At 37.0% G+C, this 9,790-nt stretch overlaps 1 non-coding gene across 1 annotated transcript; it reads right to left on the reverse strand.

Annotated features, from left to right (window-relative positions):
* Positions 1-744: 744 nt before the first annotated feature.
* Positions 745-817, reverse strand: Trnan-guu. Its single transcript has one exon. It is a non-coding gene; the product is annotated as a tRNA-Asn (tRNA).
* Between the last annotated feature and the right edge of the window lie 8,973 nt (positions 818-9,790).

Below are 9,790 nucleotides of genomic sequence, written 5' to 3' on the forward strand. Positions count from 1 at the left end.
AGATGTTAAGGCTTATAGAATCCCATAATTTGCTTCTAATACTAGCTACTATACGGTTCAAATCAGAACACATCAGGGTAAGCACTGCTGCTTGGCGGTAGGAATAGACATTGCGTTGGTACTATACAGCCCGCCACTTACGAGAGACCTAACCAGTAATCAAATACACAGTCTAATCTATATTCTTCGATCCAAAATACAACATCGCTGTAAGTGTTACAAAAATATACCAAAAATATTAGGTAATAATTTTACGATAAAAACCAAGATTGTCTCAAAAGTCATCGGATACTTTAATATCTGGGGCCTTTTGGTGGTTTAAAGCACACTCAAAAGTAATATAGACTCGTTGAAAATACGAAACAAGATGGCGGTCGTTACGGCCCGTTTTCCCCGGGGACGGATTTATTTTCACTGAATATGCAATACATTATATTTTGAGATGTTCGAATTGTGCTCATGAAAATTTGGATGTGGTATTCGTGTATTAACTGCCAAAATATAGGTTTTAATAAGGTTTTTAGTGTGATAAAATAATTAAAAAATTCCGGCTCGATATTTGAACAGATGTTATAAAATTGAAAAAGAATGGTCTAATGTAAAATTTTATGAAATTAAATGTCTTCTAAAGCTTCCTGACATTTTTTAATCAGTTAATAATATGGGAAATATTTTTTTATATTATTAGGTATATTATGCTGTGTTTTATCTTTTTTACTTACATTATAAGACTAATAAAAATGTCGCCCCCGGGTGGGCTCGAACCACCAACCTTTCGGTTAACAGCCGAACGCGCTAACCATTGCGCCACGGAGGCGATGCGAAGATCTACTGAAAATTCCACTCCAAAATTTGCGAAAATACAAAATTTCTACTGTTTTATGGAGGCTGGTTTACGAATTTATTTATATATAGAATTTTATGTATTTCCCCTAAAATTCAAACGGCTAAATTAACATAACATAAATAAACAGCTAGAATCATTACAATGTTAGTATCTTTTATTCTTTTGTCCAAAATCTGGAAACCCACGAACTTCTATGTAAAAATAATATCCTTGGTTCCAAGCTTCAGAGGTCTCTAAGCGAATGTTCGTAAATAAGTACTCCCCAAACCGCATCCAATTTTCGCACATCGCGGCAGGAAAACTTGAAGATTTTTTCTTCGAGTACTCTTTACATTTTTTTTAATGTTTATGGAGAGTATCCTATAAAGAGGTCACGATAGGCATCTGTGAATACCGACGAAATGTATTTCTTAATGAAACCTTATTATTAAGGGTCGCTTTCGTTTATTTCATAATTTTGGTTTAAAAATCAACACAGAAACACTATGTGACATAAGTGCCGAGCAGACACTGTCAGTTTGTTGCCGATATAAGTGTTTCTTCATTGTACTAGGAATCTTATAGTTCCGGAGTTATTGTATCATCTATGGCCATATTAATAGATCCAAATCAATATCGCTTAGTGATATCAGCTGAGACTACCATCTAGGGCTATATTTATACGTCCAAATCAGTTTTGCTTAGTGAGATAACAGCTGAGACGCTGTCAATTTAAAGTCAGCATCTCAAGATCGTCGTTATATAAACAGTTATCAACAACATCTGGAATGATATCTTAAGTTAGTATGACGAATTTTAACAGTTAACTTCTAGGTAGTATAAAACGCCGACTCAGCTGAGATCAAGCTCTTAAACGACAACAAAAGCTTTGATTATTCAATAGTTCAATATATTAAATGTCTAAGACGTGGCCTCTATGGGTTTTATAAGAAAACTTACAATCGCTCAGCGAGCTATGGAGAAGCCCATGCTTGATGTTTCTCTACGTGGTCGAATCAAAATGAGGGGCTATATCAGAAAACTCACAGTCGACACTTGACCGAACCAGAAATCAAGAGACCCGTAGAAGAACGAAAGTCACCGACATAGCCCATCGGATTAGCAAGCTGAAGTGGCAAAGAGCAAGACACATAGCTTGCAGAATTGATGGCCGATGACGACGAAAGTTGTGGAGTGGCGGACACAAACTGGCAAGCGCAGCATCGGACGTGCACCTACGAAGTGGACAGATGACCTAATAAAAGTCGCAGAAGCTCGCTGGATACGAGCTGCTTCTAATAGGTTAATTTTTCCATCAAGATTTCCATCTTTGGGGGAGGCCCATGCCCAGCAGTGGACATCCCGCGGCTGATGATGATGATGATTAAATGTCTGCTTGACATCCTAATCAAATGTGAAATTTATTTATTAATAGCTTAGCTTCACTGTACCATGATGTTTCAGCAATAAGTTAATAAACTATTATTACTATTGTCATTTATTTCCTGAAGGAAAATAATTCAAAAGTCAAAACAAAATCGGAGTTGGTTACTTCATTCTTGGTAAGTCTTTGGTCTCGTACACTGGTGGTAGGTCTCAAATATGTGTAAGTCCGCCTGGTTAGGTACCACCGCAATGTCTATTTCTGTCAGTCATCTCATGTCTCAGGTAGGCGAGCGCCCGCCCTGTGGAATGGGGGCGTTTGAAGAATTCCACCACGGTATACCCTGCCTGTCGTAAGACGCGACTAATAGGGGCCACGAAGGGGTCGTCGGCGGGCAGCAGGGGCTGTCCGCCATAGTGCATTTTGTGCATCCTTGCACATTTTCGGTTGACCCCGGGTTGGACGGCAGTGTGTAGTTGGCCTCATACTGCCGTAGACGCCGAGGGCGTCCTTCGGTGCGTGGGGGCTTCTGAGCCCCCCCCCCCCCCCCCCCCCATAGGAGACGGGCCGCGAGGCGGCACCGCGCAGGGGCGGCTGCGGACGAAGACTTACTTACTTCCGTCAGAGGAAGCCCGCAGCTGTCCCTAATGCGCCGAAGAGGGCCACCGCGGAGTTTTAGCTGGTAGGCCGTGCATAGGTTAGTTGTACTCGGGTTAGGGACTCGGCCTGGCGGTCGCCCGAAGGTCGTCATCAAATCCGGGCGGCTCAACGCTGGGCCGTAAGGCACGGTTACCCCAGCATAACCGCTCAGTCGCCCCCCACGAAGGCAGGGCGGTAGTAATAAGGGACTTTCTGCGCGAAACCAAAAAAAAAAAAAAAAATGTTGGCGAGCGCAGTGGAATATGGTGTTTTCTACTGTTTATGGGCAGTCGTATCGTTAACCATCAAGCGAACAGCAAGCTCGTCTCATCATTCAAAGCAATAAAAAAGTACACAAATAACGCCTAAAATAATAATATTACAAACTGGATAAAATTACTTTTATAATAATATTGTGTTTAAAAGCACATTTTTGTCATACTATAAAAAATCATCTTTAAGTAATTAATTTTTTATATCCTTTTTACGTACTATTAAATTAAATTACGATGCTGAATGACATTTAAAATGCAACCGTTATCTTTGAATATTATTATTGTGCTGGCTATTCTATACTATTAATGATTTCTTATGTTTACACGAATGTTATGCATTGAAATAAAACTAGTGTTCCGATTTACGCGGTTTTTTTATATTTTAACTAGCTGACCTGGTAAACATAGTTCTGTTATTTAAATTATATCTAGTGAACATTTTATTTTGAAATGACGCGACATTTTCGTGAATGATTTTCGCATGTGTGTTGCGCAATAAAAAATAGTTCTTTACCCTAATAACACAACAAACTTTCTACGTAGAGAAATTCATACTTTATTTACCTACACATAAAGCATTAAGTAACATAGTATATTTTTTTCACCTATTGCACCATCTATAGTATAGTGGTTATGGACAATTTGACTCCAAACCGACCAGTCCAAAAGACCAACAACTAAACCCTTGATTAAATATATAAAAAACACGTGTCACGTTCCACGCAAAGACATTTTAATTAATTACTAACACATCGCCCCACACACACACACGCGGCACGCATTGAGTGGTAAGCGTGAAAATTCACGCCCTAGCTCGGGGTTTTCACGTTTTTTTTTTAATTACAACCCCGCTGCGCTATTGTCGCACAGCCCTAGTGGAAGGGGATCTAGTCACAGGGCTGTCACTTTTATAAACTTGCAAATGTGTTTTTAGATTTATTTTTTCGTTACTAGTGGGGCTTTTTATGTAGACTACATTTCTGTCTTTTAGATCTCAACAACAACGCCACCTATCGGCCTAATCAACCTATAGTTCAAGCTGGAACCAACTGATTCATTCGCATTTAAAATGTATGGCAGTGAAAAAAAACAAGATTGACATGGTATTAATTAAGACAATAATTATAAATATTATACACAATATCCTTATATTTATGAGTTATGAATACTTCTCGAAGTGATAGTTGTATTTATACAAAGTAAAAGATACATAAAACTGGAAACACTTAAAAAAATACCTTCACATGTATTATCGGGCTGTTAAGAATTGATTAACAAAAATAGTCTTTATATCACGCCTATTAAGTCGCACTTAAAGCCGGCAGTCAGCATCAGTTGACAGTCAAGTAGAACAAAATATATTTCCAATTCCTCCTTATCCTATTTGATTCTCTTCGTCGTGGATTAAGACTAATAAGTGCTCCCGAGACTCAGCGAGCTTCACTGCTCGTCATAAGCGTGGCACTGCCGATCCTGGCTTATAGGAGTAAGAGGGCGACATTGGTTGTTGGCTATAGACTTCTTTTTTCACACTTAGCCCGTAAAATAGGCAGATCATTATGCGTGATGAGGGCGATATAGAAAAATGCCAGTCAAGTGATAAACTAGCGCAAAAAATAGCTGAAATACTGCGTGCGGACAGCCCTACATCGCATCGAACTAGGGGTCTCAAAGTGTAGACCCTAGTACCACGGTAATATAGAAAATACACGGACACCAGTGTATTCATAGCCTAGTAGTTATATATTAAAATCTAAGCTTCTAATTACTGACACTTTTAATGGAATGTTCATTAAATTTAATCAGGCTTGTATAGGTATGGAGTGTAGGTAGGTTCCGTTTTGGCTATTTTAACGCCAAGCTATGTGCACTGTCGTTTTGGTTAGAAAACATTGTAAAAGACTAACCATCAGGTAATGCAGTTTGTTTTCTATTTTGTTGTGTTTATTTTTTAGATAAACAAATAAGACAAATTATCTGCCTGGACAGCGACCACCGCTTAAAATGTATCCGCCATAGTGGCCCATAGAAGTGTGTCGTGTTCTGAGATCAGCCTGTGTATATCCGGTTCCAACAGGCCGGCAATTGTGACCACTGGCAAGGAATGATCTTTCAATGGACACTCTTTATGAACTTCACTTACCATCAAATGCAGGAGAGTTATTTGACCGTGTGGGTTAAATAAAACAGAACATTAACGCATTTTATAAATGGTACGCTATTGATAAATTTATTTATTTAATATCAATTTATTACACTTTGTACACATGGTATACAGGCGAAACTAATGCGGGAATTCTCTCCTAGCTATATTAGGGTGATAGTAGAGAGAAATGGATACAATTGGATAATAATTAATAGCTATATCGACACTTAAAAGGCAATCATATCTAAGCGACAAATATACAGAAAATGAATTATATAAATATTTTGAATCGCCGATTTTTTCTGCGTCATTTAATCTAGATTTTGGAGGTCTAGGACAATTTTAATAACAGATTATATTTTTGTAAAATAAAAAGTTTAATTGTTATGTTTTTTCATATTAAAATCAAAATTTTTAAAGCACTCTACTCAAAAATTTACTGATTGTTGTTCCAAGCGTCGATACATAAATCCACTAAGCTAACGAGGAGAGTCAACATCTCCAAACAGCAATAATTCCTGAACTCCTGTCTCTTCCTAAACCCATAGCCATTATCAAGGATCGCCACGTGAAAATTATAGCGTACCAACAACTAAATATTCATAAATTAGTTCAAAACTCATGTAGACTAGTTAGAATTACTCCGTACCAATTACCAAATATTCAAAAAAAATATTTATAAATTAATTCAGAACACACTACTATAAGGTACGAACACACCACAATCTGCTTACCACGCGATATAATAATTATAGCTTTTAATTTTTTTTTTACATGTACAAGACACACATAGCGGACTAGAAAAAGACCTAGTTTTAAAAACAGGAAAGAACATATGCTGCGAATTAATAAGAGGTCTAGGCTGTGTTTATTTCACAGGAAACATTTTGCAATGAAATGAACCAAACGCGCTAATCCCTTGGCGATGGTGCCATTACGAGATTTTAAATGTTCTTACCTATTAAATAGAGTTCAAACTCTATATTAAGACAAGTGTGTACCTTATATACTTGTATACATACAAGTGTGTACATACACAGTAACAGCTATCTAAGAAACCCGAATTGCTTGAGTCACGCTATTTTTTTGACATAGTGTGCGCTCACCCAATGTTGTATCAATTGGACATAATTGTATAAATATAGATATTTATCAAAACACATTTCGATTTCAAGGTTTCAGAGTGATACATTTTATTGTAATTAAAATATATTACCACCTATTCGGTCAAAAAGTTCGTACATATTAAAAAATCCATTGTAGGTTATAGTTTGTGTTTAAACAGAGAATTCTGTATCATTCTGTATACCTACATAACAGGCCGACATAATTGTGGCGACCACGAGAATTCATTAGTATTTAGTCGGTCCACAATTACAATTGATCTAGTATACTTACTTTAATATAATAATAATAATATCAGCCCTGTATTATATATTGTCCCACTGTTGGGCGAGGGCCTCCTCTACTACTGAGAGGGATTAGGCCTTAGTCCGCCACGCTGGCCTAGTGCGGATTGGTAGACTTCACACACCCTCGAAAATTCCTATAGAGAATTTCTCAGGTATGCAGATTTCCTCACGATGTTTTCCTTCACTGTTAAAGCAAGTGATAATTCACAAAAAATATACACATTTTTTTTTAGGAAAGTCAGAGGTGTGTGCCCTTGGGATTTGAACCAGCGGACATTCGTCTCGACAGTCCGTTCCACAACCAACTAGGCTATCGCTGCTTATATCTATATATATTTACTTTGCTATGACAAAATAACTCAGTTGACAATACAATAGTTCTACCTTCTAGCTTACATTTTCTCACGGGAATAAAGTTTCATCTTCGAAATGGAGATCAGAACGTCGATACAGTCGAGGCACATCTATTTTATTTGAATGATCGTATTTTATTTTTATTTTCCAGCGTAAAGAAACATTTCTATAAGTGTTCTCACAATGTATAACACATTATGCTACCAAATGACGAAACGAGCAAGTTGCTCTACTATTAAACGCTATGTGCACCCATAAATAGCAATATCATGAAAACCTTTAAAATTATAATGAACAAGCTGACCCGACAGACGTTGCCCTTCTTAACTATGAATTTGCAGCGCGCATTCTGTCAATCGCTGAAATTAACTTTTCTTAAATTTTCTAACGTTCCGCTCAACTTCCTTATTTTTTTCTTTCATAAGATCCTTCTCCTGACGATAACAAACACGACAAAAAAAATAATAAAATCGGTCCAGTTGTTCACGCGTGATGGCGTGACCAAGGGAAATAGGGATTCATTTTTATGTATATAGATTACAGGCCACTAAGCGCTAATCACTCTGTCTTAGATGTTAAGTCTCAAATAATATCAGCCCTGTATTTATATACTGTCCCATTGCTAGGCACGCGCCTATACTAATGAAGGATTAGGCCTTAGTCCACCACGCACCAACGCGGATTGGTAGACTTTACACACTCTTAAATTCTTATGTAGAATTCAAATTCTTAGGTATGCATACCTAAACATCGTTAAAGCAAGCGATAATTCACAAAGAATACATACATAACTTTTTAGAAAAATCAGAGAGCCTTTGGGTTTTGTACGTACGACCATTCTCGACAGTCCTTTCTACTTTTAACTAGTCTATTACCGCTTTTCTCTCATAAAGAACAGTAAATATACTTATTATAATGTCCTACCGATTTATATACCTATAGAACATTATAGCCCTATGATATAAAAGGTCAATCAATGTTAAAAAATACTGTAATTCAGCTTTGTTATAAGTCAAATAAATTGATACTGTAATGGGTAAGTGCTTACGAAAATTTTATAAATGTAAATTGTTAAGCCTTTGATACATAATTCATGAGATTATTCATTTGATATTTCGAAAACGTTTTTTTTTTACAATAAAAGTCTCAATTATTTTCCAATCCTCCAAAAATGCAATACTGCATTTACATTTTAGTAGACACCTCTAATGGCGCTTCAAATGGTGATATTTTATACTCCGCTCGCTTAAATCAAAGCGTGTAGAGAGAAATTGATCGAACAGAATCCATTGTGAAAAATAATACCAAACAAAACGAGAAACAAATACAAATTCTACTGTGGAAAAACAATGTGACGCCTGTTACACCGCAGCGCGCTTATTTGTTAGCGAGACGAGCTTGCCATTCGTCTGATGGTAAGCGATACGACCGCCCATAAACAGTAGAAACACTATCCAACACCTTGAATTATAAGTATTATTTGTTTTGTCTAAGTAAGCAATAAGTCTTATTATGTCTTACACTGGCTACTATGTTATTTAAACCGGAACACAATAGTGACTGCACAATACACACTGCGGCAGAAATAGACATTGCGGCGGTACCTACCCAGGCGGTCTCTTACAACGGGACGGGGCCAATGTTCGAACAATTCTATTTATAGGGGAAGAAAAAACTATAATTTTCATAGTTCCTATAAACTTAGGGCTACTTTTCAATAAACAAATAAAATTAATATGAATATTGCAAAGGCTTTACTAAAAATCCAAAAAGGAAAACAGTCCTTTTTACGACTTTATGGTCGTACTGGCCCGCATTGCAGGAGGACTGTCCGCAACATGAGTAATCCTAAAAGCCTGTACACATGTATTAAAAAAGAACTGGTGACGCGCTTCAATCGCAACTAAGTTGCGCAATAAACGCGACGTAGAAGGCAACTATATACTTCTACACAAGTATGTGCGAAATGACAATTAACACCACATGTATCAACGCGCACCTAGCTCGTTCAGACTGCCATAAAACTTCGAATCGCGTGTATATTTTTGTGTCCACCAAACTAGTTTCTTTACTAACATAAACTAAAAAGGGCTAATTTTATTTTACAACAAATAAAAAAAATATTCATATTTATGGATGATATATATTTTTTTTGCGCCTAGCTGTTGAACTAAGGACACACCATTACAGCTTGGTGCTACATACAGCCGCACCTCGGTACCTGACACAAAGTGCATGCAGGATGAGAGCTCAGGCTTACAAACGCAATTTGTGCTGCGACTGTGCGAATGTGCTTGTGTACACCACTCGACTAGTGTTGCTACGTATTATTGAAATGGATCAGGTTTTTAATGGCACAGAAATTGATTTATACTGCCTTATACGGTAACTTATCAGATTTTTGTAAGTTATAGGTTAGCAAACGAGTAAATAGGTCATGTGATCTTCGTATCTAATTACAATCAGATACAGTGTAATTTTATTATTGTATTTTGAATATCTTTCCACTTTTCCTTTCCTCATGGCCTAGTGTATGCGTCTTCTGCACCAACATGGCCGCCCGTGCTGATTCTCTATATGACCTAATTGACAGGCTCCATGAAGAAAATCTTATAGAAAAATAAATCAATCAATTTTTTTTTGGCACATAGCGCATAATGAAGGTTTATTTTTTGATACATGTTAATATTATTTAGAAATCGCTATCTTAGCTTGATTATAATCGCAGGCACAAAACAGTAAAGATTATATGGA

The sequence above is a fragment of the Manduca sexta genome, unplaced genomic scaffold (genome assembly GCF_014839805.1).
Source record: "Manduca sexta isolate Smith_Timp_Sample1 unplaced genomic scaffold, JHU_Msex_v1.0 HiC_scaffold_1318, whole genome shotgun sequence".
In the NCBI taxonomy this organism is placed as follows: Eukaryota; Metazoa; Arthropoda; class Insecta; order Lepidoptera; family Sphingidae; genus Manduca; species Manduca sexta.